Below are 22,744 nucleotides of genomic sequence, written 5' to 3'. Positions count from 1 at the left end.
TGATGCTCAGAGCTGTGCCAGGCATCTTACAAAGGCGAAGGAAAGGAAAACTGTATAAATGGGGATGCCAGCTCAGTGCCCTGACCTGATGAACCAGTGCTGGAAGCTTCTGTTCAGGGATAAAAATAAGTGCTTCTTATTTCAGCTACACTGGCGGGCTGTCTTTTGCCTGCTGCTGAAACTCCTATCCGATGCACAGCGGCTGCCTGGTCCCTGCAACTCCCTGATTTCTGCAAGACCAGGCCAGACACCAAGAACCTCCCATTCTGTCCCCATGCCAGTGGTCGGTGCCTAGTTGGTGCACTTCTGAATGCAATTAAAAAGCTTGTTTGAGGCCAGGTGCCATGACTCATGCCTGTAATCCCCACACTATGGGTGGCCGAAGCAGGTGGATCGCTTGGTCAGGAGTTCAAGACCAGCCTGGCCAACATGGTGAAACCCCATCTCTACTAAAAATACAAAAATTAGCCTGGTGTGGTGGTGTGTACCTGTAATCCCAGCTACTTGGGAGGCTGAGGCAGAAGAATCACTTGAACCCAGGAGGCGAAGGCTGCAGTTAGCCGAGATCGTGCCACTGCACTCTAGCCTGAGTGACAGAGTAAGACTCAGTCTAAAAAAAAAAAAAAAAAACATTGTTTGGTGCTCAGCCCAAGTGTGGGACATTTTGTTTCTATTTTATTTTTTTCTCAATTGATTCTTTATGAAAAGTTCTTAACCTGCTCTGCCTTTTAAAACACTCTGTGTCACCCCCCCAAACAGCACAATCCAACAAGGTGCTGGTATTATTTCAAATTGCTGTCCACTTAAGATTAAAGTCCAAAAAGAAAGAGAGAAAATAAATAATCACAAGGCATGAAACTGACCACACCACTGCTGTCCCCTCTTTGGCTCCACACACACTCTCAGACTTCGTGTTTCTGATTGCAGGCGTGTAGCTGGAAGGTAAACCGAGATAGTATGAAAACAGGTGGAACCGGCTGCAAAAAGAGCACTGGGGCAGGAAACCTGGATCCTGTGCTGCTCGGATGGACTTGGCTGTGTGACCTTGGACTTGGCCATCCACTCTCTGTGCTTCGGTTTTCTCCTGTGTTCAGGGCAATCTCACTAAGTCCTTTTCCCACTCTGCTCCTCTGTGAATTGAGTGAGGATCTTTCTCTTTAATTTCAGCCTCCATCTTGTAAACCAAAAAGTATCTGAGACAGGTCTCAATCGATTTAGAGATTTGTTGTGCCAAGGTTAAGGACATGCCTGGAAGTGTTAAAAAAAAAAAAAAAAAAAACCACGAAATTACAGCAACAGTCTCTAGTTTGTGCCTTTCTCCAAAGATGATTTTGAGGGCTTTGATATTTAAAATGGAAAAGCAGGCTGGAGGGGAGAAAGGCAGGGGATGGTCACATGACTGGATCCCCATGTTACAAAGGAAAAGGAGCAGGTAGGGGATAGTCAATTATGTATTTGTCTCATGCTCAGCAAATCAGCAGTTTACGTAAGATAAGGTGAACATAGAGTAGCTACCTGTGGAGCTATTTAACCTTTTATCTGTAGCGATCTACTTAGGAGCAAAAGGAAAGGCAGCTTCTTGCATGACTCAGCTTTCAGCTTTTTGTTTTGTTTTGTTTTTTTTTGCCTTTTTGGCATAGTGAATTGGGTTCCCAAGTTTTAATTTTCCTTTCAGAATCTGCAGCTGCAACCATGTCCCATGAGTGTGGTAAGGCTTAGGGTGTTTTTGGAGATGAGCAGGCCCGAGTTTTAATCCAACTATGATGCCCAAATGCTAAGTTAATGTTGGACAAATATTTAACCAACCTGATCTTCAGTTTGTCGTCAGTGAATGGGGAATAATAATAATAATAATACCTTCTTTTGATAATTAGAGACAATGCATATGAGATATAAGCACACAGCAGATGTTCCATGGCTGGTAAATATTCTCCCTCTTCTTCTTTGTGTAGTTGTCTGCTTGCTGTGTGTCTATGGAAGTCAGATGAGCATTTGCCCAGAGGCTGGGTAGATGGAGCCCACAAACTCATAAGAATAAAATAACTAGAATGGAAACAGAAACTTAGGTGTTCCATATGTTGTAACTCATTTTTGGCTGGAAATTATAGAGACCTCGGTTGGGAGTGTCATTAGATACTTGGAAAGGATGGGCACTGATTAGCACAGGTGGCTGGAGATGAACTCCCTGAACCGGCCCTGACATCTTGTTAGAGACAGAAAAGCTCACATAGGTGTGAGCCTAGAATTTCAGTTAATATGCATTTATTCCGTATCTTCTCATCACAGAGTTGAGTTTTGCAGTCAGCTAAGAAGAGCAAAGAACTTCCCAGTAATATTGAAAGGTAATAGTCCTAAGGACCTTGAAAAGCTACATTTGTTAGGGAGTTTATTGTAGAATAGCATGCTTATTCAGTAAAAGTGGAAAATTAACTTTGTGATTGATTTCACCGGACAGCACTAGTGATAACCCATCATGACTTCCATTTTCGCTCAGTCACCTCCACCTGTTGTGCATCTGGCAAAAACAGGAAAATGGCTAATGATTTCTTTCCCCAGATGAGTATTTGTTTTGTATATAAGAATAATGTGACCAGACACGGTGGCTCACGCCTGTTGCAGGAAGTCAAGGACCCCGAACAGAGGCCAAATTAATACTTTTATAATTTCTTACACCTGTCTTTACTGTAATCTCTGAACATAAATTGTGAAGATTTCATGGACACTTATCACTTCCCCAATGAATATCCTTATGATTTCCTATGCCTGTCTTTACTTTAACCTCTTAATCCTGTCTTCTTCTTTGTAAGCTGAGGAGGATGAATGTCACCTCAGGACCCTGTGATGATTGTGTCAACTGCACAAATCGTTTGTAGAGCATGTATGTTTGAACAATATGAAATCTGGGTATCTTAAAAAAAAAAGAACAGGATAACAGTGATGTTCAGGTAATGTTGGAACCGAACTGCACCAAATGTTGGAACCGAACTCTCGATTCCCTCCTGGGCAGGGGTCGCCGCGAANTGCACCAAATGTTGGAACCGAACTCTCGATTCCCTCCTGGGCAGGGGTCGCCGCGAAGGATCACCGACACGAGGTTTACAGCAGAGAGTTATTTATTGCTAGCGCGCTAGGGTCCCAAGCTCTAAGTTGGCCCTGGGACCCCGACTGCTTGTTACAGGCTGTTTATATAGGCAAACACAAGTTCAAACACAGCTTATGGCGCGAAATTCAAACAAAGCTTAAGGCGTAAAATGATTGGGTCTAGCTATAGCCTGAGCAAGGGGTCTTGGTTTAATTGGTTAGAGCAGGACCTTATGAGGTTCTTTCCTGGAGTTGTTGATTCCGGGAACTTTGAGGCAGGGTGAGACCCCTGGAATTGGCAGGGTGGGACCTCATGAGGTTGTTTCCCGGAATTGGCAGGGTGGGACCCTATCGAGGCAGGGTGGGACCCTATCTAGGGCCACCTGGTGCTAACTTTTTAGGTTTTGTGAGGCCTAGTTTCAGTAACACGAGAGGTAACTTTGAACTGGCTGCTGGTGAGCCGGACGGAACAGAGCTATATTTCTCCTCTTTCAAAAGCAAATAGGAGAAATATTGCTGAATTCTTCTCAGCAAGGAACATCCCTGAGAAAGAGAATGTGCCCTGAAGGTAGGCTTATAGATGCCCCTTTTAAGGCGTGCCGTCTTTTATGGTCAAAGCTGAAGGGATGAAATAAACCTCGGTCTCCTGTAGCACTCCCAGGCTTATTAGGTGGAGGAAAATTCCTGCCTAATCAATTTTGGTCAGAGGTTGTCTGCTCTCAAACCCTGTTTCCTGATAAGATGTTATCAATGACAATGCGTGCCGAAACTTCATTAGCAATTTTAATTTCACCTCATCCAGTGGTCCTGTGATCTCGCCCTGCCTCCATTTGCTTTGTGATATTTTATTACCTTGTGAAGTAGGTGATCTCTGACCCACACCCTATTTGTGCACTCCCTCCGCTTTTGAAAATCGCTAATAAAACTTGCTGGTTTTACAGCTGGGGAAACATCACGGATCCTGCCGACATGTGCTGTCTCCCGCGGACACCCAGCTTTAAATTTCTCTCTCTTGTGCTCTTTCCCTTTATTTCTCAACCCAGTCGAGACACTTAGGAAATAGTAAAGAACCCACGTTAAACATTAGGAGTGGGTTCTCCCGATAACGCCTGTAATCCCAGCACTTTGGGAGGCCGAGGCGGACAGATCCGAGGTCAGGAGATGGAGACCATCCTGGCTAACACGGTGAAACCCCGTCTCTACTAAAAATACAAAAAATTAGCTAGGCGTGGTGGCAGGTGCCTGTAGTCCCAGCTACTTGGGAGGCTGAGGCAGGAGAATGGCGTGAACCCGGGAGGTGGAGCTTGCAGTGAGCCTACCTAGATTGTGCCATTGCACTCCAGCCTGGGTGACAGAGTGAGACTCTGTCTCAAAAAAAAAAAAAAAAAAAGAATAATGTAACTATAAACAAGTATAGAATAACAAATCATCTCAACCACAGTAAAGCTCCTGAGAAGAAGTGAGCCAACAGCAATCAGGTCCAGCTGCTGAGGCCACAGGGACTTTCTGTGGGAGGCCTCAGAGGCCATCTGAGAGGAAGGGTGTCTGAATGAAGAGTGGGAGAATATCTCAGCGCAGAAGCTACTCCATTTCTTAACCTAAAAACACAGAGGTCTGTGCTTTTGTGTGGATTTGTGCCGGGTCAATTTGGCTAAGCTAGAAATACGTTTTCCAGAATTTCCTTTCCTGTATAGCTGCAGGTTACCAGGGGCCCAAGAGAAATTCACTGTGAGATTTGCAAGCTGAAACAGCAGTCACATTCTTCTTGCACTCAGAAGGAAATCTAGCCGAGCATTCCGCACGGGTACTCCACAAGTAAACATCAGGGGACGGAGCAGAGAGGGGCCAAGGGCACACTCTCTAGCCTCAAGGTTCAGGGTTAGACCCCTGGGTTGGTGTGGTCTGCTGCACGATGTCCCCACAGATCTATCCAGGTCTTTGTCTCTGGAACCTATGAGTATTACTTCATGTGGCAAAATAAACTTCACAGACACTGCTTAAGATTAAGTTATAGATCTTGAGGCCAGGCACGGTGGCTCATGCCTGTAATCCCAGCACTTTGGGAGGCCGAGGCAGATCACCTGAGGTCAGCAGTTCGAGACCAGCCTGGCCTACATGGCAAAACCCTGTCTCTACTAAAAATACAAAAAAGTTAGCTGGAGGTGGTGGTGCACACCTGTAATCTCAGCTACTTGGGAGGCTGAGGCAGGAGAATCGCTTGAACCCAGGAGGCGGAGGTTGCAGTGAACCGAAATGGTGCTACTGCACTCCAAGCTGAGTGACAGAGTGAGACCACGTCTAAAAAAAATATTAAGTTCTAGATTTATAGATGATCCTGGATCGCTGACATAGGCCCTAAATATCATCACACAAGTGTCCTTATAAGAGGGACAGAGGGACATCTGACTGCAGAAAAGGAAAGGCAACGTGAAGATGAAAGCAGAGGGAGATCTGAGGATGCTACGCTGCTGGCCTTGAAGAGGAGGAAGGGGGACCATGGGCCAAGGAATGCAGCTCTCCAAGCTAGAAAAGGCCAGGAAGCAGATTCTCTCCTAGAGCCTCAGGAGAGAGCACGGCCCTACCTTGGTTTCAGCCCGGTAAAACTCATTCTGCACCTTTGACCTCCAGAACTACCAGACAATGTTTGAAGGCACTCAGTTTGTGGGATTTGTTACAGCAGCCCTAGGAAGCTAACATCCCTGTTAAGGTTCAGGGTCGTTCCCAGACAGGGGACTGAGAGTAGGATCCATCCAGCGCTGCTCCGATCTTGCTGTTACCTTCAGGAGATCCCAGGGAAGAGTTTGGAAAAGGGGAGGCTTTGGGTGCGGAATAGTTAAGTGACGTGTCATACAACCACACCAGAGGACGCTGTGTGTGTGTGAAAAATGACATCCCATAGAGGCTGGATGATGCAGGGAAATGCTTAGCATGTAATGCCAAACAAAAAGAACAAGGAATTTTTTAAAGTATACGTAGTAGAACTTGACTGTGCTAAAAGCGGGGGGCAAGTCCAGGCTGAGAGCAAACAAAACAAAATATTGCAAAATGTACCCAAAGGCTATCTCTGGCTCGGGGGACTCAGGTGATGGCTGTTTACTTTGTACTTTTCTGTGTAGGGTCTCATTTAGGAGGATTCAGTCCTGCAGAACAGCAGCTGCTAAATGAGCAAGTTATAGCCAGAAGATTTTCAAATGTCAGCAGATCAGGAGCTCTGAGATAACATCGGAGGCCTCCCAGCTGCTCATGGGATCCTCAGGGTTGGACCATGGGAGGGGAGGAGGGGGAAGGAGAGAGTGTTGTAAGAACTAAGGAGGCAAGTTACAGACAATAATCTGCCAGCAAACAGGTTTTCTAACCCGCCTTGCCTGGGGCTGCGCCTTGCCTGTGGCTGCGGCACTGTTCTCTTTTTGCCAAGGGAAGTGGGAATACAATGTTTGCCTTTCCCATTCTCTAGGTCTCTGAATTGTTGGGAAAGACACATCCAGGCCAACAGCAGGCTCATTTTAGCAAGCACCATTTCACACTGCTGCCAGCTGGGGCTGGATGGGGCTGGCGGGCACAGCAGCCTTCTCCCTGTCTCCAGACCCAGGCTGAGACTACACCACTGACTCCAGGCTGGAAGGTGACTTTTATCTCCAAAAGAGCTGATCCTAGTTCTCTAGTTCTCCACGTGGTTTAGACACGAAGAAGCCCAGGACTGGAGGAAGAGAGAGCAGTGCCGGCAGATCGCTGGGTGAAGCTGTGTCTCTCTGGTGCCGCCGTGAGTAATACATTGGCAGGGTCCTGTGTCCAGAGGAGCCCTGGGCTGCCCAGCGGAGATAGCTGTCAGGACGGACCCTTCTAAACCAGAAGCATGGGTCTTGGCTTCTGGGTGAGGAGCAGATCTGCCAGCTCCAGGCAGCAGGGTCAGAGTGAGGAAGGGGCTTCTCCAAGCCTTGTGCTAATGGGAATTAGGATGAGAAGGGACTTCCAACCTAGTAGAGCTCGGCTGGAGGCCTGGAGCAGCAAAACTGTCTTTTGGCACTAAAAATTAATAACGTGGAAAGCTGAGAAAGAACGAGGCTGTGAGCCTGCCCACCAGGCAGCCTGGGCAGAAGTCAAAGAATTCTATTTTTATCAAGAAGTGTCATGTTCTATTACACTACTCTAAAAGAGATGCTCATTTTTAACATGGCAAGGAAGTCTCGGTCAGGGGTAGCTCTGAAAGGAAAGGTCTGAGTTGCAGGGTGTGTGTGCGCATATGTATATGTGCATATGTGTGTGTACATCTGTGTGCATGTGTGTGCATACATATATAATATATAAATATATTTAAATATAAAATATATAAATATATTTATATACATAAATATATCTAAATATATGTATATAAATGTATACACATATATGTGTGTGTGTGTATATATATATGCATGCATGTGTACATGTGTGAGCACCTACAGGGGCTGTTCAGAGAAGCCAGAAAACGTGACTACAGAGATTTTTAACACCTGCAGCCTGGCTGGATTGGAGGCATGTGCCTGCTGGTCACTTCCCCTAGGCCAGATAAACAACCCAAGCGTCACACCCAGGACCCTGCATATTCACTGCAAACTCCAGAGGTCCCCAGTTGAGCCCACTGTCCTCCTGTCCAAGTCTACCCCTCCTGTTCTGGGTCCCACTTAGCCCTGCTCAAACTGAGGCACATCCGAGATGCTGGTTTCCCCTTGCCCTGCATTAAAAGTGGGGCCAAATCCTCTCCACCCGTTCCTCACCTCCCTCTTTTGACCCACCATCAAAATAAACAGGACACACCACCATCTACCACACTCTCCTCATTTGCTCCCTTTCCTCACCACGCACGGGCTACCTGAACCCCACACCTGAGCCCCATCCCTAAGCATCCTCCTTCCTTCCTCCTGGTCTTGTCCTTCCAAATCTCAGCAGCCACCATGGCTTCCCAGCTCCGCCCACTGATGGCCCAAAACAGGGCGGACTCTGGACAAATGTGATAGAATAACTTCCTGCCTCTATCTCCTCCCTACCTCCTAAACTCTATGAAAATGACAGTAAGGGAATGAACAAAATAAAAGCTGTTAACCCACAGGGATGGAGAGAACATGACCTCAGGCAATGGCAGACAGGATCAAAGCACCCAACACTTGGGAGAGGCCTCAGAAGAGTTGAGGACAGTGTATGGTAAAGGTGAAGGGGGTATGGGAAAGTGGAGGGGCAGGGTGGGCATCGAGAACAGAGACTCTCCAATAAATCCTGGGTTTGCAAACATCAGGCACCAAGAAGAACTGGCACTGAAAGCATGAGGTTGACTGAAAGTCAGTATACTGGCTGGGCACAGTGGCTCACACCTGCAATCCCAACATTTTGGGAGGCTGAGGCAGGAGGATCACTTGAACCCAGGAGTTCAAGACCAATCTGGTCAACATAGGAGACCCCCATCTCTACAAAAAATAAATTAGCTGGACATGGTTGTGTGCACCTGTAGTCCCAGCCACTTAGGAGGCTGAGGCAGGTAGACTGCTTGAGCCTAGGAATTTAAGGCTGCAGTGAGCTGTTATCATGCCTCTACACTCTAACTTGGGCAACAGAGTGAGATCCTGCCTCTAAAAATGAACGTCAGTATACAGTTACCATCTAGCACCCCAATCCGTTTCCCTCACCTGCTCAAGCAGACACACCCCTCCTCCCACCTCCCTCAGGAGACCCCAAATGATTGTGTGGTGAAACCACACCTGTCCAGTCTTGAGGACACAAAGCACAGGGGAGGAAAGGGTGGGATCCCAGCTGGAAGTGGGGCTGTGTTTAAGGGAAACACTACATTGTGAACTGTGGGGGCCTCTGCTCCCTTCCCTCCTGGCAGGTCCACAGCCCTCGCAATCCCTTAGGATGGAAATGGAAAGGTTCATTTCTGGAGAAACTGAAGGTGCCAGAAGGAGACCCTCTGCCCGCTGATATCTGGGGATCCCCAACAAGAAGTTGGGCTCATCATTTTCGCTAGTCAGGGTTCTTGAGAGAAACAGAACCAGTGAGATAGATAGATGACAGATGGATGGCTGGATTGGTCGATAGACTGACAGGTAGATAGACAGAACACATAGACTGATGGATATAGATTTGTTATCAAGAATTGGCTCATGTAATTATGGAGGCCAAGAAGTCCCATGATCTGCCACCTTTAAACTGGAGACCCAGGAGAGCCGATGGTGTAAGTTCTAGTCCACAGAGAAGAGGAGACCAACGTTCTAGCTCAAGTGTTCAGGCCAAGAGAGCAAATTCTCCTGCCTTTCTGTTCTATTCAGGCCTTCAAGGGTACGGTGCCCGCCCACATTGAGGAGGGCAGCTTGCTTTATTTAGTCCATCCATTCAAACGCTAATCTCATCAGGAAACACCCTCTTAGGCACACCCAGAAATAATGTTTAACCAATTAACTGGACACCCTAAGAACCTGTCAAATTGACACATAAAATTAATTATCACACCATCCAATTACTCTCCAAAAAAGCACTCTAGGTGACAATCCCACCCACATACAGCTTGAAAAGTTCCTAAGAATCTGCTCTGATCTTAAAAAGAAACAATAGTTCAGGAGAGATTGAGGAAGAAAGTCAGAAACAAACTAATTGGGGAAAGTAAAAAAAAAAAGTATCTGCAGAAAATTAAAACAAGGGAGAAAATACAACCTTCAAAAATTAGATATAATATGCTCAGAAAGAAAACAGGAGAGCCCACACATCAAACAACAATGGAATGTTTTTTTAAAAAGGGAACAAAAGAAAGCTCTTAAGATTTTTTTAAGGCATGAGCAAAATGAAAAATTCCTCGACCAAGAGTTGAGGAGAGTAGAATGAAAAGACAAAAAGATGGAAAACAGGAAGAAAGAGATCAGATAATTAGAGGATCAAGGCAGTCTGGCATCTGACTCCAGTGTGTTCCAACATAAATAAATAAAAGGTGCAGGTGCAACAGCACAACTCCAGAGGATGCCATTCATAGAATATGGGGTGAACAGTGCCCTGGAGTCGGACGCTGCAGAGGCCCCGATCAGAGGGAGAGAAATCAGGCAATCAATGCTACAGATATTTTTGCAAAGCCAAAGGACACACGTTTCCAAGTTGAAAGGGCCAGTGAATACCCAGCACAGTGGGTAAAACAGACTCACACTAGAGCACATAATTGTCAATGACAATCAGAGGCTGAATGCAGTGGCTCATGCCTGTAATCTCAGCACTTCAAGAGGCTGAGGCTTGAGAATCCTCAGTAAGAAGTTGGGCTCACCTTCTATATTAGTCAGGGTTCTCCAGAAAAACAGAAACAATAAAATAGATGGATGGATGGATGGATGGATGGATGAATGGATAGATTGATAGGTAGAGAGACAGACACAGACATATACAGATGGATATAGATTTATTATAAAGGATTGGCTCATGCAGTTGTGGAAGCCAAGAAGTTCTATAATCTAGAAAGATTGCTTGAGGCCAGGAATTTGAGACCAGCTGGGGCAATATAGCGAGATCACATCTCTATGAAAAATTAAAAAATTAGCCAGCCATAGTTGCACATGCCTGTTGCCCCAGATACTCAGGAGGCTGAGATAGGAGGATACTTAAGCCCAGGAATTCAAAGCTGCAGTGAGCTAGGATTGCACCACTGCCCTCCAGCCAGGGCAAAAGAGTGAGACCCTGTTTTTTAGGAAAAAAAAATAAAAATATTAAAGAATGTCAGAGAAAAAAAAGTATTTCAATAATAGTAATAGCTAACATTAATTCAGTTCATTAAATTCCAGGAACCATTTTAAGTATTTTATGTGTAACTTCTAGTGAGAAAAAACTGGTCTCGTTAATAAACATGTTGCAATTTAAAGTGCCATCAAATCTCAATGGCCATGCTGAGTGCTAGAAGATGAGGGGACAATGCCTTCAAAGTTCTGAGGGGAAATATTTCCCATCCTAGAGTTAGTGAACCAAAAAGTATCTGAGACAGGTTTCAATCCATTTAGAAGTGTATTTTGCCAAGGTTAAGGACGCGCATGGAAGAAAAGGACACAGAATCATAGAAACAGTCTATGATCTGTCCCTTTCTCCAAAGATGATAGTGAGGGCTTCAATATTTAAATGGGGGAAACAGACATGGAAAAATTCATCTCTGGAGGGGATAGAGGAAGAGTATGGTAATCCACATGTTGCAAGGGGAAAAGAGCAGCTAGGGAATAGTCAATTACCTATCTGTCTCCTGCTCAGTAAATCGGCACTTTACAAAAGATAAGGTAAACACAGAGTAGCTACCTGTGGAGCTATTTAACCTTTTATCTGTAGCCATCTACTTAGGAGCAAAAGGAAAGGCAGTTTCTTGCATGACTCAGCTTTCAGCTTCTTTTTATTTTTTCCTTTTGGCATACTGAATTGGGGTCCCGAGTTTTTATTTTCCTTTCACAAGTTCAACATCCAGTCACATTATTAATCAAAGGTCAAACAAAAACATTGTCAGATAAGGAGGGGCTCAGAAAATGGGCCTCCTGTGCACCCTTTCTTAGGAAGCTACTGGAGAACAGGCTTTAGCAAAAGAAGATAATAAGAAAGAGAAAAATGCATGTTAAAAGATAATTTTCAAAAACAAGTTAAATGATAACTCAATATAGATATAAAAATGAATATGTGCTGTATTAGTCCATTTGCAAACTGCTATAAAGAACTACCTGAAACTGGGTAATTTATAAAGGAAAGAGGTTTAATTAACTCACAGTTCCACATGGCTGGGGAGACCTCAGGAAACTTACAATCATGGCAGAAAGCAAAGGAAAAGTGAGCATCTTTTTCACAAGCTGCCAGAGAGAGAGAGAGAGAATGAGAGAGAAGGGGGAACTGCCAAACACTTTAAAACCATCAGATCTCGTGAGAACTCATTCACTATATGGGAACACCATGGGGAAAACCGTCCCCATGATCCAATCATCCCCTACCAGGTCCCTGCCTTGACACACAGGGGGATTACGATTCAAGATGAGATTTGGTGGGGACACCGAGCTAAACAATATCATGTGCTAAAGATTATATATAATTCCCCAGTGAAGAAACTGAAGAGGTGTGACAGCTAATTCAAATGAGAATCTGAAAGTCAAATTTATTGATCAAAAATACTGAAATGGGCTGGGCACAGTGGCAGATGCCTATAATCCCAGCAAGTTGGGAGGCCAAGATGGGAGGATCACTTGAGCCCAGGAGTTTGAGACCAACCTGGGAAACATAGGGAGAGCTCATCTCTATAATTTTTTTTAATTAGGCAGATATGGTGACACGTGCCTGTAGTCCTAGCTATTTGGCAGACTGAAGTGGGAGGATCTCTTGAGCCCAGGAGGCTGAGACTACAGTGAGCCATGATTGCACCACTGCACTCTGGCCTGGCACAAAGGGAGACACCCTAAAAAGAGAAAAGAAAGAACAGAAGAGAAATATTGAAATGAATGTGCAAAATGGAAGCAAACTGGGGGATTTGGGGGAGGTAAGGAAGGGTTGTCTCTCTTCAGAACACAGGCATTTGCATGTCCACAGACAAGAATTATTTTTCATTGCTATCAGTTATCTGTAGCTTTGAGAATTGTAAGACAGGTCCCATAGAATTGGAATCAGATAACCTGGAGGAGTATGCCCTGGACAGGGAAAGATTCTGCTCCTTGCCTCCCATTGAAGCAGAGTGTTTTCTACAAATGCAATCCAGGTAAAGAAGAATACCTGTTAGGAAGCCTGGGAAGAGCATTCCGGGGTGGGGTTGGGACAGGCTGAGAGATTCCAATCAACTTGTGCATACACAGCTGAACAAACTCAAGAAAACATGTTTTTGTTTTTTTCAGACAGAGTCTCGCTCTGTCACCCAGGCTGCAGTGCAGTGGTGTGATCTCGGCTCACTGCAACCTCCACCTCCTGGGTTCAAGCAATTCTTCTTCCTCAGCCTCCCAAGTAGCTGGGACTACAGGTACCTGCCACCACACCTCGCTAAGTTTTTTATATTTTTTAGTAGACACACAGTTTCACCATGTTGGCCAGCCTAGTCTTGAACTCCTGACCTCAACACCACGCCCGGCCTAAACAAAATATGTTTTAAAAGTCTTCTCCCAGGCTGGGCATGGTGGCTCACACCTGTAATCCCAGCAGTTTGAGAAGCTGAGGCAGGGTTATCGCTTGAACTCAGGAGTTCAATACCAGCCACGGCAACATACTGAGACCCCATCTCTATAAAAATAAAATAAAAATCTTTTCCCTGTAATCCCACCACTTTGGGAGGCTGAGGTGGTAGGATTACTTGAGGCCAAAAGTTTGAGACCAGCCTGGGCAACACAGTAAGACCTCCATCCATACAAAAAGTTTTAAAATTAACCAGGCATGGTGGTGCATGCCTGCAGTCTCCGGTACTTGGGAGATTGAGGAGGGAGGATCGCTTGAGCCCAGGGAGGTAGAGGCTGCAGTAATCCGTGATTGCACCACTGCACTCCAGTCTGGATGAGAGTGAGATTATTGACAAATGAAGAGTCAAGCTCTGTAAAGTATTCGAACAGATTTATTCTGAGCCAAATATCAGTGACCATGGCCTGTAACACAGCCCTCAGGAGATCCTGAGAACATATCCCCAAGGTGATTGGGGTATGGCTTTGTTTTATACATTTTAGGGAGACATGAGATGTCAATCAAATACATTTAAAAAATATATTGGTTCTATCCAGAAAGGTGGGACAACCTGAATTATTAGGCAGAGGTTGGGGGCTCCCAGGTTATAGGTAGATTTAAAATTGACTAGTTGACAATTGGTTGAGTTTATCTAAAAATCTGGGATCAATGGAAAGAAAATGTCTGTGTTGCAATAGGAGGTTGCGGAGACCAAAGTTTTACCCTACAGATGAAGCCTCCAGGTAGCAGGCTTCAGAGAGAATAGATTGTAAATGCTTCTCATCAGAGAGGTATAATGAGTCCTGTCTGACCTCTACTTCCCATCATGACCTGAACCAGTCTTTCAGGTTAAGAGTGCTCTGGCCCAGGAGGAAATCCATTCAGATGGTTGAAGGGTGGGGGTGCCTCAGAATTTTCTTTTTGGTGTACATCCTGTCTCAAAAGAAAAAAAAAAAGAATAAAAGAGTTTTTGGTTTACACCCTTTCTCAAGAAAAAAAACAAATGAAAGAAAAGAAAAATCTCAAGGACATCTAAAAGCTGGTAAGACAGAAATTACCAGGCCAAAAATCAAAGGGAAGTGGAATTCAGAAAGTGCAAAAAACAGAATGGAAGCTGCTTTTTCCCTGAGAGTTTTTTCAGAACCTGAAAATCAGACCATGTTTGAGCCTCATGGAGACTGGCAGAGAAAGAAGTCAAGCCAGGCCTTGCCCAACTCTAAAGGAAAACCCAAACTTGTCGATATTTGATGACACTATAAATCACTTGCCTCTTTTCACTCTCTGGTGCTCCAGCAGCACAGCCCCACACCAACCTTCATCTGGAGTGTCTCAAGACCTTCTGGAATCTTCTCCCACACATACCTCCTTAGGCAGATCCATTCTGTGGAAATAAGCAATTCAAAATCTAAGCTGTTGGAACTTTAAAATATTCTGAGCCTTAAGGGAATTTGATCATGGGACCTGAGTCATGTAAACAGGTAGATGCAACCTTTGTTTCTCTGATTATAGATCAGCCTTTTTCCTTACTTACATTGTTGTGTAAAATGTTGTATATGACTGAAGGGCTCCAGGGAAGACCCCTTTCCTCTTCACTGTTGATTTGATCTTCAATATAGATTAACTCCCTCTTTCCTCTCTCCAGAGACTTCATAACCATCACATTGTCTGGGGTAGAATGTTAAACATATTCTTAAATTGGAAAGGAAATGAAAACAAGCTGTAGAGAAAAGAAAACAAGGTGGGGGCAGGGGAACAACCTCTAATTAATTGTACCTTGTAACTCATAGACCAGCCTCGCATAGAAAATGTTAAACAACAAAGTTAAACAAGAAATGTTATACAAGAAAATGTTCTACAAGGTTACTAAATTTCTTTGTTTTCTGCCTATGTCAGCAAGACTTTAAGTTCAGAGCCCTGGCTCCATTTCCCTGGAGTCTGTGTTTCTCAGATGGTCACTCCCAGCTTTTGGCTTGAATAAACTCTTTAAAACTGGATTCTGGGCTGGGTGCAGTGGCTCATGCCTGTAATCCCAGCACTTTCGGAAGCTGAGGCAGGAGAAATCACTTGAACCCAGGAGTTCGAAACCAGCCTGGTCAATAAAGTGAGACCGATTAAAGAGAAGTAAACTTAAAAGCAAATAAAAACAACTTTAAAAACCCTGGATTCTGATCCTTTCAATTACTTTATGCTGACAATTCTACTATGGGTGCTGCCCAATCAGCCTTGTAAAGCACAGGGCTGACCACTTCAGCTCCCTGCTAAGTGTTCAATCTGGAATAAAATCCAGATTCCAGAGCTACAGAGCCCTTAGGTCTGGGACCCTTGCTTTGTATTTCTGTTTTTCCACTTTACTTAGTTGAAACACATTCCCTATAGCAAGCTAAGAAAGGCAAAGGTCCATTCCCAAACCCTTCACTCCCTAGACCACTGCTCTGTGTGCAGACAATGAAAACAGCCATGAGTTCACAAAAAAGGGAAGGACTAACTGCCCAGGGCAGGATTCAAGGAATGCCTGTTAAGCCCCAGGGAGGAAGTGGCTATTGACCTGGGAAGAGTCTGTTGGGCAAAGTCAAGGGCTGAGGTGGTGGTTGACATGAAGGCAAATTTTCTATGCCCTGGTGAGAAGTTGCAATCCTTGCTGTGAACATTGGGGAGTACAGTGTGCAGGACCATCTGCTTGGCTATTGGATCCCACCTGTTGACATGTACCAGGCCTGATTTTTCTTGGCCTTCCCTCCTGATTTAGCTGAACACCACCCTTCTCAACACAACCCCAAAGTACACCTTGCTCAGTTTTTAACAGAGCTGCCGGATTTCAAGGCATGATTCTCAGCACCGTGACTATACTGAAGACAAAAACTCACATGGCAGCCATGCTTTTGCTCCCAGAACAGCAGGCAATGCTGGCAGTGTCCTTGTCCTAATGTGTCTGTTCCCACCTTGGTGGGAAACCACTAGGAAGAGGGGGTCAAAGGGGAGCAGAAAAGCTGACTCCCATCTTCACACATAGGACTGGTGCTCTAGCCTTGTGCACCCATACCCAGCTTGTTCACCTCACCCTATCCTGGTACCCCTCTCCAGCTCTGACTCCTCCTTCTCAGCCACACCTGCTACTTAAGGGCAAGGAGCTCTCCTGCCATCTGGGCAGATCTTTGTAACTATTCAGGCCAAACCAATTCAGACAGCCTTTCTGTTAGGGACAAGCAAGTACCTAGCCACCACCATCTTTGCTCCCAGCATGGCTCACCTGCCTAGCTCAAACCTTCATGGAGCTGTGATCTGTACCCCAGGATACAAACAAAAGTGGGCCCCATCCCACGGTCCATATCAAACTCATGACCAGCTCCTAGAGGACCCTCCTGCTGCCACACTCATCCTCAGGCTGAAGACCTGCTTGACTCTTCACACATGGCTACTACTGCACTCCAGGATTCTCCATATGACCCCTCCATCCACCCAGCTGCCAGCACCAGAAACCCTGGCCATGCAGTAAGAATTCACTCAACAAACTCTGAGCCCCAACTCTGGTCAGGCACTGGGGTCAGATCAGACGTGGCTCTGCCCTGCTGCAGCTTGCAGTGTGACTGGGAGCAATGACGGTCCCTACTTAGCCTGTCACCTTGCATCCATCAGTCCCACATCAGCCCATTTACCTCAGGCTCACATTGTCCATTGCAGGGACCATGCGGCTCAGTGTCGGCCCTGCCTCTAGGCTTGCCCCTCCAGCTCCCCCTTCACTCTGCTTCCAGAGATACATTGCCCATTCTAATTTAATTTTACATCTTCCCAAAGAAAACTCCTCAGTAGATGCCAATTGTTTTTAGGATAAAATTAACCACCTTGTTTTGGAACCCACAGTACCGCATGACCCTCATGCCAGGCCCCCAGCTCGGACATATTGGTCCAGATGGGGCACCTGGCAGTTCCTCGAACGGATCACGCCCATCACACCTCACACTGCTGCCATGCTGGCCTTGTGCCATGAATGTCCCGCCTCCTCCTGCATGTTGCCGCCAGATAGGTTTCAACTTGTCTCCCATATTTCAGAAAGTCTTCCCTAGCCCTCCAAACCAGGCTCCATGCCCTCTGGTTCCCCATAGCGCCCAAACCACGCTCTGCAGCAGCACATATCATACTGAGTGGTAAATATTTACAGCCTGTCTTCTACACTAGACCATGAGGGCCTTGAGGACAAAGACAATAAAGCCATTCATTTTTGCATCATCAGAAACTAGCCCAGCACTCAATATATATGTACCTGGTGAATATTTACTATATGAATCAATGTAATGATTAAGTAAGTGTCCAGACTTCAGGTTTGGCCCACCGGCACTAATAATACCTCCTTCATCTTTCTCTTCTGACACTCAACTTATGACTCCCCTGACTTGGATTCCCATTAAGGACTGAAGGTTTGTGTTTCCCCCCAATTCCTAGGTTGACACCCCGACTTCCAATGTGACTGTGTTTGGAGGTAGCGCCCTCAAAGGTAGACAGCAGCCGTTTATTGGGCCACTTTCCAGAGACCACTCTCCTAGGACCGACCATAGAACTTTTATGGGTCCTCCTGGGACCAGTCACAGCAATTTGGATTTTCTACCCCAAAAGGTAAACGGGTCAAAACAACACATTAATTAAATTAACTCCATGGCTAAAATTCTGTTTCTCTTTTTTTAATATTTTATTGAGAAATAATGGTAGATTTGCATACAGTTGGAAAAAATAATATGAGAGATTCCATATATTCTTCATTCACTTTCCTTCTATGGTATGATTGTAGTACAACATCATAACCAAGAAAGCCCTGGTTGATAATCCACTGTATTCAGATACGACCCACCATATTAGATATGATCCACTATATCGGATTTCCTTTCACATGCACTCATTTGTGTGTGTGCGTGTGCATGTGCACATTTAGTTGTGCAATTTATCAGATGCACAGATTCGTGTAATCACCACCACAACCAAGATGTGAAACAGTTCCATCAGAGGTACCCCTCAAGCCACGTTTCTATTGCCAGAGCCATCTCCTCCCCACTCGCCTGGCAAGTACTAATCTAGTCACCATTTCTATACTTTTGTTCTTTCAAGATTGCCATCAAAATGCAATCATACAGTATATAACATTTTGGAATTGACATTGTCCACTCACCATAATTATCTGGAAATTCATCCAAATTGTTGTATCTGTTAATAGTTCACTCCTCATTATCAATGAATAGTATTCCATGGTATGCACACACAACAGTTAAACCATTCACCTGTGGAAGGAAATTTGAATGGTTTCCAGTCTCGATGATGAATACAGTTGCTAGGAACATTTGGATACAGGTTTTGTGTGAACACAAGTTTTTATTTCTGGGTTGCATGGTAGTTGCTTGTCTACTTTTACAAGAAACTGCCAAGCTGCTTTCCAAAGTGGCTGTGCCGTTTTATACTCCCACCAGCAATGTAGGAGACATCTAGTTTTTCCACATTCTTGCCAGCATTTGGTGTCTTCATTATTTTGTATTCTAGCCATTCTGATAGGTGTGTAGGGGTATCTCGTGATTTTAATTTGCACTCATTTAATGACTAATGAGGTTGGATACGCTTTCACGTGGTTGTTTACCATCTCTATATCCTCTTTGGTGAAATGTCTGTTCACATTTTTTGCTCATTTTCCAAGTAGATTGGTTTTTTACTGTTGAGCTTTGAGCATTCTTTGTATATTCTAGCAACTAGGAATATGGGCTCTATCTGGAAGGAATTCTGATGGATACAGTTACTTAACTATTACATCACTTTATATACAGAGTTTGGCAACCACATTTTCAAAATCAGGAATCCAGGGAAGAAGAAAACAATGAGTAAGAAAAGTCCTCAGTGTGGATTTGAGAATGGCTTACAATGTGTCAGTACCTCAGACTGCTGGCTTCTGAGGAGCCCCACTAAGACCCTGCTGTTCCCATGTGGGCCTGGCTGGGGCAGGCAGCCTGATTCTTATGCATCAGGTACCAACAGCCTCAGTGACACAGGGCAGACGTCCCTGACACCGTTGTCAATCAAACCCCATTACCAGCCCTGCTGTCCCACCTGCCATCACTGTCCTTCTTGTGCAGGTAGCTGGCGTGGGAGACACAGAACAATTTATGAGCCACAGCCTCAGGGCTTGGTTTGGCCAACAGAATCAGAAATCCAGTTTGAAGGCTGCTGCTATATTTCACCCTTCCACTTCCCTTTGAACACGTTTCAGAGCTATTGATCTTAAAAGCAGAAGATTAGTCACTTCAAAATGAGGCTCAGAGTGTGCTACAGAGGAGGGCTGTTCTGAGGATTACAGGCAGCTGCCCCTCCTCCTTCTACCCCTCCACTGCAGCATCCTCATCTAGGCCCCTGGGGCAGGTCTCCCAACTGGAAACTCCTCAACAGTGAGGGCAGGACAATTAAAAGAGGCCAAGCATGTACAATGCCACAGAAGATGATCAGTAAATGTTGGACAAGAATCTAAGCATGCTGGCACGGGCAGCAACAGGGAGCTACCACGCTTGACAACCTGTCTCCCAGAGGCCTCCTGGTCAATGTTTCGCAATCCAGAGTCAGCCTTCAACCTTGCATTCATAGAAACTGAATTTTCCAGTTCTCAGTAGATGTCCACTAACCCAGCCCACAGGAGCGAAGTAAGAAGCAGAAGGCCAGTTTATTAATTTATTAAAACAATGCGAGGTGTAACTCTGTAGGGACCAGAGCAGCCCAAGTCTATGTGAGATTGCCTTCTTCATTGTCAGCAGATTGGCAGGGAGCCTGGCATGGCTTAACGAATAAGAGGCAAAGCCTGAGAAGCCAGTTTGGACCCAGACATCAAACATGGCAGCCCAGGCCCCTAACTGCTATGCTACGCTCCCTCCAGCAGGTTCCATCGGAAATAACTTGGGGCCTGTCCACCCACAGCCGCCTGTGTCCTGTTTCTTGTTTTCCCAGGGAGGCCATTCGCCCAATCTTAGATGGACCTCAAAACTTTACCCAAATTAGGGGCTTCACCAAAATCGCCCCCAGGAGGGGTAAATCTGTCTTCCCAGTACTTCAGGCTCTCTTGTCAGAGGCTTGGTCTGAGCTGGCTACTCTCAGCCCACAGAAAAAACGAGCATCCTGGCTGGGCGTGGTGGCTCACGCCTGTAATCCCAGCACTTTGGGAGGCCAAGGCGGGCAGATTATGAGGTCAGGAGATCGAGACCACCCTGACTGATAGGACGAAACCACGTCTCTACTAAAAATACAAAAGCTTAGCCAGGCGTGGTGGTGGGTGCCTGTGGTCCCAGCTACTCAGGAGGCTGAAGCAGGAGAATGGCGTGAATCCGGGAGGTGGAGGCTGCAGTGAGCTGAGATTGTGCCACTGCACCCTAGTATGGGCGACAGAGCGAGAAGACTCCATCTCAAAAAAACAAAAAAAAACCGAGCATCCCCAGATATGCCAGATCTGTTTAGCTCTTCTGTTTGCAAGCAACAAGTATTAAATAGCTCAACCCAAATGGCCATAAGCAAAACCGAAAATATGTCCATATAATGGGAAAGTGTAGGGAGAGGGGGAGGGGCAGGCCCTGCTGGATTCAGGGCTCAACCTGTGGGGCCAGAACTGGGAAGGTGGCTGCCTCAGTCACACCATCTTTTGTTCACAACCAGAAGATTGGAGAGCGGACAATCAACTTCCTCAATGACAAAAACAAGTCTAGAATTGGGGCTCTTTAGCTCTGCAGCCAGAGCTGGGTCATGTGCCCATCCCTGAGCCAATCACTATCATCAGAGGGGGACCTGAGGCTCTGATTGGCCAGGCCTGAGTTGCATGCTCTTGGAAGCAGGGAGGAGGTCACCTTCATTAGAAGCAAATTGTGATGACTTTCAGAGGAAATCGGGGCTCTGACTAGCCATGGCTGAGTGGATGACGATTAGCTCCAAACCACAAATGTTCACCCCCGCATGCTCTGTGCTCACCTCTGGACTTGAATTCACCCCAATGCCCACACCTGAAACGACCTCATGCCCATCCCACCACTACTCCATCCTACACTCCTGTTCACTAAAAAACCCAGAGCCTGCCTCCATCAAGCAGCCGTTCCTGATTACCTCAGCCCACACATACCCTTCCTCAGCACTCTGAAGCCACTTACTGTCCACAAAGGCACAGGGCACCTAGCACGGCTGACTGGTCAAGCTCTTTGTCTTTTGGGGTACATGTATTCTCTCCAATACAGTCCTCTAGGGCTAAGGTATATAAATTTTTTCTTTAAAGAATTGGATTGTAAATATTTTAGGCTTTGTGGGCCATATAGTCTCTGTAGCAACCACTGAACTCTGCCATTAGAGCACAAAAGTAACCAGAGACATCTAAATGAATGAGGATGGCTGTGTTCCAATACAACTTTATTTGCAAAAACAAGTGGTGGGCTGGGTTTAGCCCAAGTGCTACGGTTTGTCAACCCTTCCTCTAGGGGCTTTAAGGACTGGACCTTACCTTCTTGATTTTTGAATTTCCCATTCAAGCCAGCACAGCACTTCACACACACGGACTAACAGTAATCAAAGCTGATTGGACAACATTGAATTATATTATTTTAGTTTCCTTCTTTTAAAAGAAACAGTAGAAAGCTGTGAAGACTGACTATAGCCAAATAGGAACGAGTGCGTGTTCCTGGTTCACACCAAGAATGAGATGTAGGATATACTGGGAATTTCTCTGTCCAGACTCTTCCAGAAGTCAGAAACAACTAGAGCAGTTGGTAAAAGAGACTCTTCTCTGGGGCACACCAATCACAAATAAATGGAAAAGCATGCATGTCTGTGGGAGTTTTTATTGTGTGTGTGTGTATGTGTGAGTACCTGTATCTGCATATATGTGTGAATGCATGTGTGTAGTACCGGCACACCAAAAACAGGCATCCATGTTGCAAAGGCCAGCCCCACCATCCTGCTGATTCCACTTTCTCCTCACAGGCCCTGCCAAGACTGTCCCTTACCATGCATCCCTGTGACTGTCTCTGGGAATAAAGATGGTTCAAGCCTAGGCCATTCTGTGATTCCACACTAGGCATTTTGGGAGCCCTTTGTTCTGTCTGGAGGGCCATGAGCTAGAGAAGTCACTGAGGAAAAGCGAGTGTTTTTAATAGTATTGCTCCCCCTTGGTCTTAGAGAGTCAGTTGTGTCTTTGAGCTGAAAGCCATGGGAAGGAGCACAGGAAAGAGAATGAATGGACTTGGGTTCTGAAAACCATCTTTTCTGCCGCTGGGAGGAGTTGACGGGCCCTCTTGGGGTTCCCCACTTCTATTGAGCCCCAGATGTCCTCCCTTTTATGACTCCTGCTTTCCTGCCTCACTGGGCTTTGTGATAGCATCTGGGCTCCACCACGTATTTACCATGGGATCCTGAACAAGGTATGGTCTCACTGAGTCTCAACCACTCATCTGCACATTAGGAATACAATCTATTTTCTAGGACAGTTGTGAGGATGGAAGATGGTGCATGTGAAGTTCCT

Source organism: Theropithecus gelada, chromosome 7b (genome assembly GCF_003255815.1).
Source record: "Theropithecus gelada isolate Dixy chromosome 7b, Tgel_1.0, whole genome shotgun sequence".
NCBI classification, from domain to species: Eukaryota; Metazoa; Chordata; class Mammalia; order Primates; family Cercopithecidae; genus Theropithecus; species Theropithecus gelada.
The sequence above is the reverse complement of the archived record's forward strand: the minus strand, read 5'-3'. Positions refer to the sequence as shown.